The sequence below is a fragment of the Aplidium turbinatum genome, chromosome 14, assembly GCF_918807975.1.
Source record: "Aplidium turbinatum chromosome 14, kaAplTurb1.1, whole genome shotgun sequence".
In the NCBI taxonomy this organism is placed as follows: Eukaryota; Metazoa; Chordata; class Ascidiacea; order Aplousobranchia; family Polyclinidae; genus Aplidium; species Aplidium turbinatum.
In genome coordinates, this window is record NC_137485.1 from 1,312,673 (window position 1) to 1,328,667 (window position 15,995).

The 15,995-nt window shown below is 38.4% G+C and overlaps 3 non-coding genes across 3 annotated transcripts; all 3 read right to left on the bottom strand.

The window, feature by feature from the left end:
• Window positions 1–10,613: 10,613 nt before the first annotated feature.
• On the bottom strand, window positions 10,614–10,684 carry Trnag-gcc (transfer RNA glycine (anticodon GCC)). The gene has a single exon. It is a non-coding gene; the product is annotated as a tRNA-Gly (tRNA).
• An 8-nt stretch (window positions 10,685–10,692) lies between these two features.
• Trnae-uuc (transfer RNA glutamic acid (anticodon UUC)) lies at window positions 10,693–10,764 on the bottom strand. Its single transcript has one exon. It is a non-coding gene; the product is annotated as a tRNA-Glu (tRNA).
• A 3,928-nt stretch (window positions 10,765–14,692) lies between these two features.
• Window positions 14,693–14,811, bottom strand: Trnal-caa (transfer RNA leucine (anticodon CAA)). The gene is made up of 2 exons: window positions 14,774–14,811; window positions 14,693–14,738 (listed from the first exon to the last, which is right to left on the bottom strand). It is a non-coding gene; the product is annotated as a tRNA-Leu (tRNA).
• Between the last annotated feature and the right edge of the window lie 1,184 nt (window positions 14,812–15,995).

Below are 15,995 nucleotides of genomic sequence, written 5' to 3' on the forward strand. Positions count from 1 at the left end.
CAATGAAATGACTACTTTCTAACCCTAACCCCTAAAAAGCCAACCAGCTGCCAACTTAGTCGGCAGCAGTGGCTGAGTGGTTAGCGCGTTGGGCTCGCAGTCGAGAGCCTGCATGTTCGACTCCACCTCCCCGCACTTGCTGTTGTTTCTCTGGAGAAGAAACTTCACTATAAGTATAATTGCCTCTACCCAGTGATCGATTTCGAATAATGGGTAGTACCAAATTTAAGTCATAAGTAGAGTAGACAACCGGAAACAGACATTGCCGTCGGCTGCAGCGTGGTTCAGGTGTACGTCGGAAGGCGTACACCGATGCATAGCGCTCAAGTCCGCTTTCTCGCAATGCAGGGTAAAAATATGAAAAACAAATAAACAAACAAACAAACAGCTGATAGAAAATCCAGCACTTGATTTGCTTTGTATCATCTTCTTTTCGCCCTTTTTCACGTCGCGGAAAACGTAGTTTATGATTGGTTCGAGTTTTCATTTGCAGTGCTAGAATTATTTCTTGTTAAGTGACTACCAGTTTGCTTACCCAAAAATGCCCTGAAACATACTTTGTGAAACGACTTGGAAACCCTATGCTTCGATCAGAAAGAAGCTGACGCTGCAATGGGGGGTCTGGGGGGCGCAGCCCCCCAGAAGTTGAAATGACTATGACAATTTTAGCCCATACTGTCCAAAAATCACCCCCCCGAATTTTAAAAGCGGATAGAGCCCCTGCATGCAAGTACAGTATGCATGCAAGTACAGTATGCATGCAAGTACAGTATGCATGCAAGTACAGTATGCATGCAAGTACAGTATGCATGCAAGTACAGTATGCATGCAAGTACAGTATGCATGCAAGTACAGTATGCATGCAAGTACAGTATGCATGCAAGTACAGTATGCATGCAAGTACAGTATGCATGCAAGTACAGTATGCATGCAAGTACAGTATGCATGCAAGTACAGCATGCAATGCAAGTACAGTAGTTAAGGGTTAAAAAAAGATTGTAACAGTAAAACAAACCAAGGTCACATGCTGAAAGAAAATCAACCAAATTCGGTTTTGAAACATCGCACTGTTGTTTCAATATGTCTTCTTACTATTTGGCATCAAGATTTGACAAAAAAAATTATATCATTTTCACATTTTCCAGCTTGAGGGCGCCGGTCGCTATTTTGTGGTCAAAATTTGGTGCGATGCTGACAGGTTTCAAAAATCTATAACATCAGTTTGTTGTGTATTGCATTATGCATGATTAAAGAACTCATTGCAAACGTGACGCTGCTTTGGGTAGGTTGCAAAATGTCATAGCATGAGATCTCACCGGAAGTCAGGTGACTCCTCTACCAAAAGCCAACTCTTTCCACCGTGTACTGTGCTAAGATACGGACCACACAATTCATGGAGGTCGACACAGACCAAGTTACGATTTCATGTAAACAATATGACAGTTTGTATTTTCTCTCAAAATAAGTTGTAAGGTCTCACTGATTGCGTTCCCAAATAAATCAATGACTTATTAAGCATCAATGTTCTTTTTTGGGGTTTTAAGCGAGAATACGCAACCAAGTTGCTCCCCGGATTGTGGGCTTTCGTTGCATAAATTTCTGGATTAGATTTATTACTTTTTTTTTACGCTATTTCTACGTTTGTTAAAATTTAATAATAGTAATGAAATTAGTAGTTTTAAATTATTCATAAGTTGTTGAAATTACAAAATTTAAGAACACGGTGAAATCTGTCTACTGGTAGCTTATACTATACAAAGATGTGTAACGTGATACTGTACAAACAATGGCATAACAGTACATTAACACATTAGTAGGCTACATTAAAACACACATAAGGTACATACCAATTTTGTTTCATACAAGTCTTAACTGATCTTATCCAGCATAATTACACAACAATTAAACAATGTCACAATTGTTACATTGACAAACAAGCGTAGGCTACAACTGCTGATGATTCTCCTTAAAAGCAATAGAAACATTTGGTCAGATGATGAAGTATGCCTGACAGCATCACCATCTGCTTCAATGAGCGTGTATGACTGACAGGTGGCCTATTCTGTTTTCATACTTACAAAAGCCCTGATTGAATTTTGTCATTTCTCACTTTGATTGAAAAACTTGCCTTATAGGAATCTTGTAAGGTAAACATAAAACCCAATGTGATCGACCAGTTGAGACTTGGCGATCGACTGGACGATCGCAATCGACGTGTTGGCCACCCCTGGCCTATACCCAGGCCCGGGTTTAGGGGGGCAGAGGGTGCAGGTACGTGCCCCGGGCCCCCCTACGTGGAAAAAATGTGATTTTGTGTTATTATTTTTTTTCTTTCAGCCTTTGAAGTTTCTGCAAAATGCTGTGCAGTGCTGGATTAATGCTACTGTAGACGTAGAGGTGGTTTTTGCACGGGGGCCCCCGATCTAAAAGTGCTCCGGTCCCCCCATCAGCTAAATCTGGCCCTGCCTATACCAACATGTCAATGAACGTGAAAAGGGTGGCAAAACCTTGAAAGATTTAAAACGTGCTTGAATAGTAGATCATATGTAGTATTGTCTGTAGTCTGTAGGGAAGTGTGGGACCTATGGAACGCCGGGACCTATGGAACACCAGATTTGCTCCCAAACCAAAAGTGGATTTTAAAAAATATTTATATTTGGAAACACCGTTTTGACATGTAAGCAGAAATCAACTTTGAAAATTCTGGAAAAGGCTGTTTTGAAAGACGCAAACGCTTTTTTATGTTTTTGAGCTTGAAAATGTACCTTTGAGGTCTAACTTTGTAAGAATTCTTCAGGAGTTTAGGGCAAGCAGGACTCTTAGCGCAGAATCTCCGATGAAACCATTTATTTAAACAATATATAGACAAGAATGCAGCACAGTGAAGTGCATCATTTCAAACTTACAACCAGTTATCTAAACATCATGGCTATGTGGGACCTATGGAACACTGTTTCACATAGGTGTTCCATAGGTCCCTTTTGTTCTTGAATTACAGATCATGTCTACTTTCAAACCTAGAAAGTCAAATAAGGGATTGTTTTCGGAACAAAACCTGAAAAAAGCTATAAATGATGTTCGTTCAAATGCTATGAGTATTAGAAAAGCTCCCAAAATTTATGAGATTCCTCTCAGTACCTTGCATCGCTACAAGAAAAATATGGTTACAGGAAGTACTGAAATTAAAAAAAAGACCATGGTTACAACGCAAGTAAGTAGGCCTAAGCTACCTATAGCTCTGTTTAGCATTAAGATTACAAGTTTTTGCTTTACTTAAACCTAGGCCTAGTTCTAAATAGTTATAAGCATGATATAGCCTACAGCAGAATTGATGTGAATAGATAGCCTACCAGTAAGCTGGTAAGTAGGTAAAGAAAATAAATTTCAATATTTCGCTTCATCAGTCATTGTAGCCTAATTTGATAAAACAGGAGCAACAAATTAGCCAACTCTTCATCATCATTTGATAAAGAAGAGAATGGTGATGGAGAAGTGTAAATAAAGCAGAGGAGAAAAAAAACTAATCTGAATGTTTATTTTTGTAGATATTTACAATGGACGAAGAATCCGCATTGAAACTCCACATTGTTAAGATGCCAAAATTATTCTATGATCTCGACAAATTAAACGTCAAAAAGTTGGCATTTGAATATGCCCAAAAGAAAAAGAAGAAAATTCCAGATTCATGGAACACAAATCAAATGGCTGGAGAAGATTGGTTAAAGGGCTTCCGTAAGCGAATGGGTGATCTCAGCTTAAGAACACCAGAGTCGACCAGCCTTGCCAGAGCAAAGGCATTCAATCGCTTTAACGTCAAAGCATTTTTTTGACAACCTTGAAAATATGTATGACAGTGTAAAGCCCCCACCAACAAGAATCTGGAATTTGGATGAAACAGAGATAAACACAGTTCCAAAATCACGACAAATTTTATGTCAAACTGGCACTAAGCAAGTTGGACAAATTAGATCAGGAGAACGTGGGGTGAACGTTACGATGTGCTGCTGTGTCAGTGCTGCTGGAATAGCCTTACCACCTGCCTTCATATTCCCCAGAGTAAGATTTACAGCTCAGATGATGCGTGGTGCTCCTGCTGGAAGACTTGGTTTGGCCAATTCATCAAGATGGATGAAGCAAGACATTTTCCCTCAGGTATTAAAGCACTTTATCGAAAATATGTCGGTGTCCAATGAACAACCAGGTGTGTTGATCATGGACAATCATAATAGCCATATTACACTCGAGGCTATTGATTGTGTTAAAGAACATGGGTTGGCTCTTCTTACACTCCCCCCTCATTGTAGCCACAAATTACAACCGTTAGATGTCGGTGTATTTGGTTCCTTCAAAAGATTTTACAGCTTGTTTTGCAACTAATGACACTTGACGAATCCTGGAGAATCGCTTTCGATCTACTATGTTGCTGAATTAGCCAATAAAGCTTTCACTAAATCCTGCACCTTGGAAAACATCACATCATCATTCAGGCGAACCGGCATCTTTCCTCTAAATTCAGAAATTTTTACGGAAGAGGAATTTTTGCCCTCCACAGTGACTGACCAAGTGCGAAATGAAAATTCTGGTGATGATGAGTCCAACAATACTGGTGAAACAAGTGAAGTCGCTGCATCACAAGCTTCATCCTCCATGATGTCATCAGTGGCCGAGGCCGAGTGGATAGCGCGTTGGGCTCGCAGTCGAGAGCCTGCATGTTCGACTCCAGCCACCCGCACTTGCTGTTGTTTCTCTGGGCAAGAAACTTTACGATAATTGCCTCTACCCAGTGATCGATTTCGAGTAATGGGTAGTACCAAATTTAAGTCATAAGTAGAGTAGACAACCGGAAACAGACATTGCAGTCGGCTGCAGCGTGGGTCAGGTGCACGTCGGAAGGCGTACACCGATGCATAGCGCTCAAGTCCGCTTTCCCGCAATGCAGGATAAAGATATGACAAACAAACAAACAAAAAACCTCAAATTGCCACATGGAAGCAAATCCTGAAATTTCCATAGTACAATCTGTCCATCCTTTGCCAAAAGCTAAGCGAAGAAAAATTCAGCGGCGTAAAAAAGTCTCTTCTTCAATTATAACCAGCACTCCAGTGAAGAAGAGACTTTTCCCTCAACAAACAGATGATAGTGACAGATGAGGAAGTGTCTTATGCTGACTCAGAAAGTGATGTCAGTTTGTCAAAAAGTGATGCCAGTCACGACCATAGCAGTGAAGAACTGAAGCCAAACTGTGGAGACTTTATTATTGCCAATGTACACACTGCTGCTGGGAGGAGCAAGAAGTTTGTGGGAAAATTGATCAGTGGGCTAGATGAAGATCATGACTTTGAAATCAGTTTTTTGGAAAGGTCAAAAAAAAATTAAAAATGCATTTGCGTTTCCTGAAGTTGAAGATTTGGCCTATATTGCCACTCATGACATTGAAAAGATTCTGCCTCCTCCTTATGCGGCTGCACAAACCAAGCGGTTGTGCAGTGTGTTGAAATTTAGTGTTGATTTGTCTTATGTGTGATCTCTAAGGGGCGCTATCATTATTCTGGCTGGATTTGTCATTTAAATGGTAAAAAACTAAGAAAGAGACACTGCGGTTTTAAATAAGCTCTGCATGCGGTCGTTGCTGAAATGTTACTGTTCAATGTGAACCCTATTAACCAAAATTTGTTAGTGGCAACACTGTTCAATATATAATGTTCGTTGCATAGTGTTTCTACTGAAAACTTCGGAATAAGGAATTCACTTTGAAAGGTGACATCTTGGAAACGCCTGCACTTCAGTAAGAAAGTTTAAATTTGGAGGGGTAGAGTTTTTAGGTTTTTAATATTTTTAGTAGCCTAACAACTTTACCACGTGACTTTATTTTGTGGGTTTCATTTTTTGTTATTTTTCTGTGTATTCGTTTTTTTCGATTGGTGTTGAATGTTTTCCGTGGTGCTTTGTTAAAAATCTAGATTTTGCTTGACAATGAGCAGTGCTTTTAGCTCTAATGCAATAGCGTTCCATAGGTCCCATCGGGTGCTCCATTGGTCCCATAGGGGTGGGATCAATGGAACATTTCGCAAAATTTTTGTTTTTTTTCGTAACAAGCTAACCAATCAACATATTTTTATTTCGCTTTATCATAAGTTAAAACCACCCACCAGCATAATATAATCCAAAATTTAGGTTGTTTGAAGTTAAAATACAAAAGTTATGACCATTTCAAAAAAAGTGTTCCATAGGTCCCACACTTCCCCCTAGTTAGCACAACCACAAACCCAAAATTATAGCTTAAGCGAGAAAAGGGGGAGGCACAAAGCTTTAGGCTACAAGTGACGCCTGGGAGGGCGCAGCCCAAAAGGTTTAAGAACCCCTGATTTATAGCCTTCTACTCGGTGGCGCCGGCAGAGGGGGAGCAGGCGGGGCAGCTGCCCCCCCCCCCCCAATGTTTTGGGCATCATCTTTTTATTTTTTTTATATTATTACATATTGTTATTTTTGTTTAAAAGTTGGATCCCAACCTGAAGTCAACTCAAGTTGCAAGGGGGGGGTAAAAGCTTTCTCTTTTATTTTAAACTTGCTCTTCTTGCTGCTGTTATTATTACGATTTTGTGATTCTATTCACGTACTTCGCCTGCTGCCTGTCACGTAACAATTGTTACCGGCTGTTCAGCAGTTTGGCTCTTGCTTGGTTCTTGAGTGGTGGCAGTGAATACAGCAGTGGGTCATTCAATGTTTCAAGGATATAATGTAGATTTAACTCAACGAAGTCTACTAAAGTAATACAGTAAGTAACCAGTGGTTTGATGACTATCTCTGGCTGGAGTATTCAGAAGCTAAGGATGCCACATTTTGCTTTCCCTGTCGAGTTTTCAACAGCTTGATATGCTATAGTCCTGTCATGGCCACCTAAAGATATGGCCTGATTTGTCACATTTTGCAGAAATTTCCAGGTTCTTCTAACTTTTGGCAAACGTTTAAATAAATTTTTCTAAAAATTAGATTTTTACGCTTTCTTTATTCTTTTCCCCAGATGACACAGTAGATGAAAAAAAGAGAACGTAGGTTTTAACATTCTCACATGTTGAAAAACAAAGAAAATTCGATTTCGAAGATATTAGTCAGACTGTTAATTTTCAATAACAGTCTGATTTTGCGTTTTTCAACTTACTTTTTCTCATTTGCTACTGCTTCCCCAAGGCAACAAAAAGATTTTATATCATTTGGAAACCGCAAAAAGTAAAAACATCTCAAAAAATGTCAGTCAAACACTAGCAGTAGCTGTAATCAAAATCTGCAAAATGTGACAAATCAGGCCGCATCTCCAGGTGGCCATGGTCCTGTTAATATTAGTTAAAGTTTATTCTATTGAACTGCAATTATGCTCCACCGGTGTTAAATGATTTTTTATTCTTAATGTTTCTTTATCCTATCCACGAAGATTTCATGCGCAATATAATGACGATAAAGTTTAAAACACAAACTGAGCGAACAATTATATTATATACGTATTAAGATGCAAAAAATGCAGTATGACGAAATAATGCAACTAAAGTCAACATGTTCCTACGTTTTTTGGACGTTAAAATACGTTTCACTTGTAGTAAAATTATTTTCTCATTCTTTTATTTCTGAGGATATTGCGTTGCTTATTGCCTTTAAATTGGAACACTTGCGTCCCCGCGAGCAAGATTGTGCCTTTTTAACGTTGTAGGGCGTTGAATCGATATAAAATCAGCAGATTAAGCTGGATGGGGTTGGCGTGTTAATTGATTATTTTTACTTGCAAAGAAATTTATTCTCACACAAGTCAGTTCAATCACATATAGCTAAATATCGATTTCGATCAGCTAGAAACTAGATCATCTTCAGATATTCTTATTCTATTTGAATAAGCTTAACTGAAGATAATCTAGCTTCTAGCTGATCGAAATCGATATTCAGCTATATGTGATTGAACTGACTCGTGTGAGAATAAATTTCTTTGCATTACAAGACATGTAACCGAGTCGTTCATATCAAGCATTGTTGTGGGTTTGACACCTGTCAGAAGATACTTCATTTGCTTGATTATTTTTACTTTCAGTGAAGCTTGTTTTTACGTCTAATAAACGTAGAAATATGTTGACTTTAACTGTATTGTTCCGTCATACTGCATTTTTGGCATCTTGATAAGAAATATAAAAATTGTTCTCTAATCTTGTGTTTTAAACTTATCATTTGATATTGTGCATTTTCCTGATGAAATCTTCGTGGATAGAAAGAAAAAATATTAAGAATAAAAAATCATTTAACACCGGCTGAGTATTTATTGCAGTTGAACTACGCCCGGTGGGCGTCACAGTATATTTATTCCATTAACCTTTATTAGCCTCAATTCTCACAATGTCAAAGGCTACGCAATACGCATGTGACCGCCTCTGCGTTTGATATATCTACTATGTTTTGACATCTGTATTTTCCAAGCATGGAAAAACGTTTTCACAGCGTTTCAGTACAGTATTTGATAATTTCTCTGTCAACTAACAGACTAGTCAAAATCATGAGGCATATTTAACTAACAGACTGTTGGATAATCAGAAAGTGCATTTGTAAAAAATGGTTTTTCAATCTGGCAAAAAGCTACGCAGAATTTCGCTAGCTATAGCAGTTGCAAGTTCCATACGGAATCAAACTGTGATTTATTTTGAATTTTATTTTTTGTCAACAGATCAGACATGTCAAAAATGTGGGACTTTTGCTGGGCTATATTAAAGTAGACAATAGCAGTAGAAAACAAGAGAAATTAAATAATATATCACTGTCTTGCATGTCTTGCACCAGTGGCGTAGCCAAGGGGGGGGGTTTCAACCTTTCAAATTGAATTTACGGATGTTAATACATTGTTTGCAAGAAAAGGTTTAGCCTATGGTGTAATTTCACGTCAAACTGTGCAAGGATGCAAGCCATCTAGAACTGCTGAGATCGCTTGTTCGATCTAGATTAACGTCTAAACAGCTATTCATTATACAAAACTTGAATATATCAGAAATAAAGTAACTTCATTCTCTCAAAGCTTTTTGTTTGACACTCATCAGGATGTAGTCTATGACGTTACTGCTATTTTGCATTCATCAAATGCTGGCATTTGCACAACAATCTAACCTCTTAGTGTACCGTAATTTATTAAGTTAAGAATCGATTTCGCTATAGTAATCATTTTCTAAACTTTGGGTTGACTTTAAAGCATAAAAGTTAGTGACTTACCGGAAAAAGATCGCTTTTTGGATCAACCAAGGAGAAAATTGTTAAATAATAAAACTGTAATAATCTCACAAAAAAAGCAATCAACCTATGTCTCTAAAAAAAAGTTTGCCTAATTTTAAACGAAACTGCATTAAAAGAGCGAGTTTTGCCAATACCAAACATTCAAATATCTCAGTCTGGAATTAGCAACAAGAAAACATAGAAACTTAGCTTTATTTCCGAAAAATGCCGAAGAAAACATGATCTTATCCTTTTGCTATGCCACCGGACAGCACCATTTTACAGGAATATTCATACCCACAATTTTGTTGAAAATGCTCTCAGAATGAACCAAACTGAAAGTAATTTTTCAAAATTTTCTGGGGGAGGCCCCCCGCCGCCAAGTGTCGCCTTCGGCGAACACGCCATCGGGCTTCGCCCGCCGGCCGTCAACACCCCCCCTTTAAAAATTCCTGACTACTCTTGCACTGTCAATATTTTTCCCCCCCATTGTTGAAGGTCTGGCTGCGCCACTGCTTCTACTCAGTTTCTTTTAATTGTCTTCATTAGATGGACAAAACTTCATGCCCTGCTGGAGTGCTCAGTTATCCACCTGCCAACGCGCGGCCAGTTGATTGTTCCAAAGACGATCGTGAAAGAACCATGGTTGCTGCTCAAGGTTCAAACTCATGCTCGGCTTGGCTCAAGATGACGCTGCGCTGGTTCTGAGTGGTTCGACTCTCGGGGTGTGTGCTTGAGCAACGCATTTCAGGACTGCTCTCCATTCAGCGGCACCTAATGAATGGAATAATACCTCGATAACAACACTTCAACAATCGAAAAACGTCACTCTGCCAATCTCGGTAACCGGCCCTGCGTCAAGAGCCTCTAGTCTACAAGTATGCGAAACTACCAGGAATAACCAATCAAGGCTTTGTCAGTCCGAGGATAAAGATTCAAAACCAAACCAAGGTCTGGAAGAAATGAAAGAAGGTGACAGAGATGATCGCGACGGCAACCGAACAACAATGTAATAATGAACCGACTGAAAATTGCTCAACAACAACAACTAGCCTACAATGAAGCAGTTTTTTATTTTGCTACTGAACAACAATTTGACTTTTGGATGTGGCCATGCCCTAACCTTCACCGAACCGCTAGTAAAGCGGCCCGGTGGCTCGCACGCTACTATTGTATTTTCTTTCACACTAAACAAAGTAGCCTATACAACCTTTTTTTCAAATGAAGTAGGCCTACGTGACTTAGCTACGTAAACGACTTTGCACAAATATGATTTTTCAAAGATTCAAGACCTAAAAGCGAAGAAAAGGCTTCCCAGAAAACTATTATTTTGAATATGAATCACAAAACACAACATTGCGTTTATGAAAAGAAAAATGTGCATTGGCCGGGAATCGAACCCGGGCCCCCCGCGTGGCAGGCGAGGATTCTACCACTGAACCACCAATGCAAGAAATGTTCCTACACCGGGAATCGAACCCGGGCCGCCTGGGTGAAAGCCAGGAATCCTAACCACTAGACCATGCAGGAGACGACGTCTTACTGTGAAATTCACAATCAACTAATGCTCAATCGATAGAAGAGAATGACGTCAAAATTTTTTTTATGTCACTCAGTGCTATCCCTCTTTGTTGTCTGCAGACGTTGAATCAATGTAACAACAACGGATTTTGTTGTCTTTATTGCTCAACGATGGTTTCAAAGATGCAAACTGAACGAGACTAGATTGAGAAAATTATTTCATTTATTTCAAGCAATTACTTCATTTTATTGTTAATTTTACTTTCACTTTCATCAGATGAACGTTGCAACTCTTGCTAGAAACGATAATAATTGTCCTGATGAACACCCAAACTTTTCAGTATTCAAGCATAACATTCAAATTTAATTTTCAAATAAATAAAGAGACAATAATAATAGACTGACAAGAACAACCCCAAAATTGCTGTCTTTGGTGAACGTTTTTTTTTAGTAAGCAAGAAAATTTTGTGTCTGCAAACTGCAATGGACACGGCCAGAAAAGCCACAATCTTTAGGCTGCTTTAATTTTTTAACACTTGACACCAAAATGTTTTGTCTTAGGTAGTTTTTGTGTCGAAATACTCAGTTTCTTTTTTTCGTCTAACCTTCTCGATCTTAAAGACGGATTTAGGTTCAAATTTCATGCAAAAGTTTTGCTCAAGCTTTTTGTTTTAGCGAAGATAATATATTCATTTGGAAGGAGATATTGTATTTAGACGAGATATTGTACAGAGGCACGTGGACCGTTTGTGACATGAACAATTTGTTCTAATTGCAACACGTTTCGCCGAATTCAAGAATGTGTTGAAGGGGAGCTCGTATTAAAGCATGGTGATCTTTCACCTCCAACCAACCAGAACGAAACGCGCAATTGATCTTCATATTGTGACGTCAGAATGAACGACAAGATTAGCAACAATGGAGACTCCCACGAAGAAGGATTGCTTCGAGCTAAATGAGAAAATCTCTTTGTTAAGGTGGGATCACTTATTTTTGGCAACATTTTTATCTAATAAGTAAACAAATCAATCAGGTTCGAAAACTTGTATAATTTATTGATAAAGCTTTCATCACCGTAGCCTAAAGGCGGAATCTTCAGTAAAATATTTAATGAATATGAAAACAATTTAAGCTGCGAAAAATATCACAGAACAGCTTCAAATAGAGGCCTCGCTAAATGCTTTGAAAGCAATATTTATATTTTTTGTAAAATAATAATAAAACACTGAATACATCTGTCTGGCCGTAGCACATAGAAACTGGAGGTCAAATTATTTCTGAGTGTTCGTTTCGAAAACCTAACGCCAAGACTGTGAACAATTCGTATATGGTCCAGTCTAGTGAGTGGTTAGAATTCTTGGCTTTCACCTAGGGGCCCGGGTTCGATTTCCGGTGTAGGAATTCTCGCCCAATGCAGTATTTTAACCTTTTTCTGATGTGTTTTGAGTTATTTGGTTAGCAGCTGAATTCTTTCCTGGACAAAAAGTGGTCTTTCTTTTACCTGGACTGTTGCCAAACTACTTTTTCGTCATTTAAAAAAAAAAAATCGCGCTTACTCTTATCAAGCACCTGGAAGACTGATTCCGTCATCACGTATGATGCTTTTATTTATTTTTTAAATGCAAGTTTTTTATTTTTGTGCAAATTATTTCGTTTTTTTGTCTTTTCTGTTATGGTTTCGTTTCAGTATTTTTCATTAATCAAATTGTCTCGGTTTCTGACGAACAAAGCGAAAAATGATACGTACCATAACATAGCAGAGGTCTAATGAAGGTAGAAGCGACAAAACGTAAACGTTAAGTCGTGCTGGAGATCTACATTGTTGCGGTGTGTCCCAATGCAGACACCTTGCGCTGCAGAATTGTGACGTCATGGTGTATCGCTGCATGTCAAAGGAAGTGCGAGGTCGTTCATTCGAGTGGCCACCGTGGTGGTGGGATTGGGATTCGGCACAACCATGAAAGTCAGCAGCAATCACGCGTGACTCTATTGTCACGGTCACTGTTCACGCAACCCGCCCCACACTTCAAAAACAGCTAAAATTATCGACATGGAAAACATTAGGTAAGATTGTGATTTTATGGGAGTTGGGGTTTAGTCTTGCCAACAAAATAATATTGATATAAAAGTTTGCTGAAAGATTTGCTAAGTGCACTTAAACCCAAACCTAACAACTAAAAGTGCAATTAAAGAGCACATCGCCTCTTGTGAAACGTGCACTGGCAATGTCTCGATCGACCAATTTAAAATCATCTCTCGAGGCAGATCTGATTTTCAGACTAAGATCATGGAAGCCATAAGAATCAAACGTAATAACCCGTCTCTCAACCGGCAGTTATTCGCCTGTGGCTCATCGTTCCTTTTGTGTGTGTTCTAATTGTTTTGTCCAATATCTGAAGTTTACACCTCATGCGATCTGTTTCCCACCGCATAATGTATCATTTGTTCAGTTTGTTCTTTTCAGTCGAGAGTATCGTTGCAGTTACAGTGCAAAGTCAAATTTATCTTACGATTTTCATTTTATGTATATTGCAGATTTAATTCCTGATGAGGACACACATACGTGTCGAAAACGTTTGAGTTTATTTTAATTATGATATATTTTTTGTGTGTAAAAAATTAAGTTAAACCCGCTAAGGTTACTTTGTTTTATTTCTCTATGGTTCAACAAAGCAAACTCTCTTCCAAAGCTTTTTTTCATTTTTATAAAATTTTCTCGCTCGCTTTGCTCGCTCAACCACATTTTCTTCACTTAACTATAGCGATTTTTGCCATAGCCCACAAGGTTTTAAAAGTGGATTAAGGGAGTAAAAAGCTTTTGTATCCCACAAAAAACTAACAAAATAATGCAATATTCTGACGTAAACACTGCTCACTCAAATAGCCTCGTTAACCTACAAGTGTATCGATAAATTTCAGTGTTAATGGTGACAAGCTATACAGTGAAATGTTTCGTGAAAGTATTATTGGTGAAGTAAAGGTGGTGACACCTCAGATAGATTTTCGAAGCTCTAGACTGCTGAAATACTACGCCACAACAGGCTATACAAATTTTGAAGAAATACGTCATTGAAATCCTTCTGTGATCGTGAATATTTTTTTTTAAATGATAAGGTGGCTTAAATTTAAACCAAACCTTCTACGCAAATCCCATTTTAATTTGATGAATTTGATTACATACAAAACGACCTATGGTCACATACAAAGTGTGCATCTTAATATAAACAAAAACATTATTGCGCCAAAAATGTCTAAAAAGTAACCAAAACAAGAATGTATCTGTCAAAAAATATTGGGGGTCAAGCCGCCACATTTTTTCTCCAGCTTTACTTTTTCGGTCATTAAGTTTTGCGTTGTCCATTTATCTTATAATTTAACGTTACAGTATTAAACGTCTGGTTCTTCTCCACTTCTTCCCAGACCCTGCTAACTTACTGCATTGTCGGCTTAGGCTATTTACTATTTTAAAATCTTAAAGTTGTTTACTCTTGTTGGAATGATGAATGTGAATTTTTTCTCTACATTGAAAGAGTTTGCGGTTATACTCTAACGCTTTCTTGTCCTAATTTTTAGAGCCATCACTAAACATAGGGGCTTACCATTGGATTTCAGGGGGCACACAATGGTGCTCACACGGCCTTAGATGCGACCATGTTCGAGAAGCTGACAGGAAGCCATAGATGGCGTTTTTAGATGAATCTCCGGTGATGTTGTATGGAATTGGTACTTAGCCTAATTGATAAAAATAAGCGAATAGCATCTAACTTTAGGTGAAAAGTAGTCTGCGCATAAAAATATGGCAGACAACAACTTATACGGATTAAATAATATTATTAAGGTGTTAATCAATAAAGTGAGCTGGAGACGCTTTCTTCAACAAATATTTCACTGTCGAATAATGAGTAAATCAATAGAAAAATGAATTTCATACAAAACATGTCAGAAGTGGGATTCGAACCCACGCCTCCATTCGGAGACCAGAACACCCAATCACCGATCAACGGCGAAGAACAATGTTCTTGAGTCTGGCGCCTTAGACCACTCGGCCATCCTGACTTGCAGGAAAGTCAGCAAATTAACGGAATTGTAGAGCAGCTGACCAATACCACAACCATGTTGATACAACGTATGTGCATTATTATGAATGTGAACTAATTTACTAGTTGGCCTGTGAGTGTGACTGATTGCGGCAAAAGACGCCTTGGTCATCCAGCTGCATGTCATGCTTCAGCCCATCACCCCGACCATGTCCTACCATGGGATTCTCAAGACTGAAACGAGAGAGTGAGGTTATATAGGAATGAAAAAATTCAAAATTTTGATTGTTTTCAAGCATTATTTTCAAGATGCTTTTTGGGTGCATCAATCTCTGCTTACAATTTTTCGACGCCATTTTTATCAAAGTCGAATTATTTTCACATTTTGATTTTACACCAAATTATTTGTAATCGATTCATCAAAACCAAACCCAAGATACAAGGAAAAAAATTGCTTTTTATTTGACGATAAAAACCCTTGCGAGATAACGACGAAGGATTTTCATCTAATCTGAGGAACAGATCGCACCAAGAAGATGTATTATGCCATGATGATAATTGAAATCTTGATAATAAAGTCGCGCGTTGAAATCTTGATAATAACTTCACATTTTTTTCTCAATACTTGGAGCATAAATTTATTCGCCGACGTCTTCTGACGTCACAGTTAGAAAGAAGACCTCCGCCTGCATGAAATCTGACTGAGCAGCACTGCTGGCCCTCATCTTGCTGGATTTGCAGAACCACTGACGCTTGGGTCGGTCACCGAAGTTGACAGTTTAAAGATTGTCACTCATTCCGCTAGATGTCCCTCAACACTTCCATCATTCTTTCGAGACAATTTTAAAAAACAAAATGGCGAAACAGTTGTGCTGGAGACCAAACTGTTAAAAAGTGAAATTTTATTTGCTATGATTCGACGTAATTTTATATTGAAAGAACACAAAACTGCAAACGGTTTCAGCATTGTTTGCAAATAACTTCGTTTGTGATGTAAACAAACAACAACGGCATGTCGCTTGTCTGTCTTCTTCATTGGAAGGCATGTCTGTGCAGACGCTTTATTTAGATTGCTTGAGTGACATTCGTCTTCACTTCGACAACAACAACAATATCCAACATCTTTCATACAAGATAGTTGATGCAGATGGTTAACGTATAATGCAGATATTTGTTCAACTTCATTTACGAATGTTATCTCGG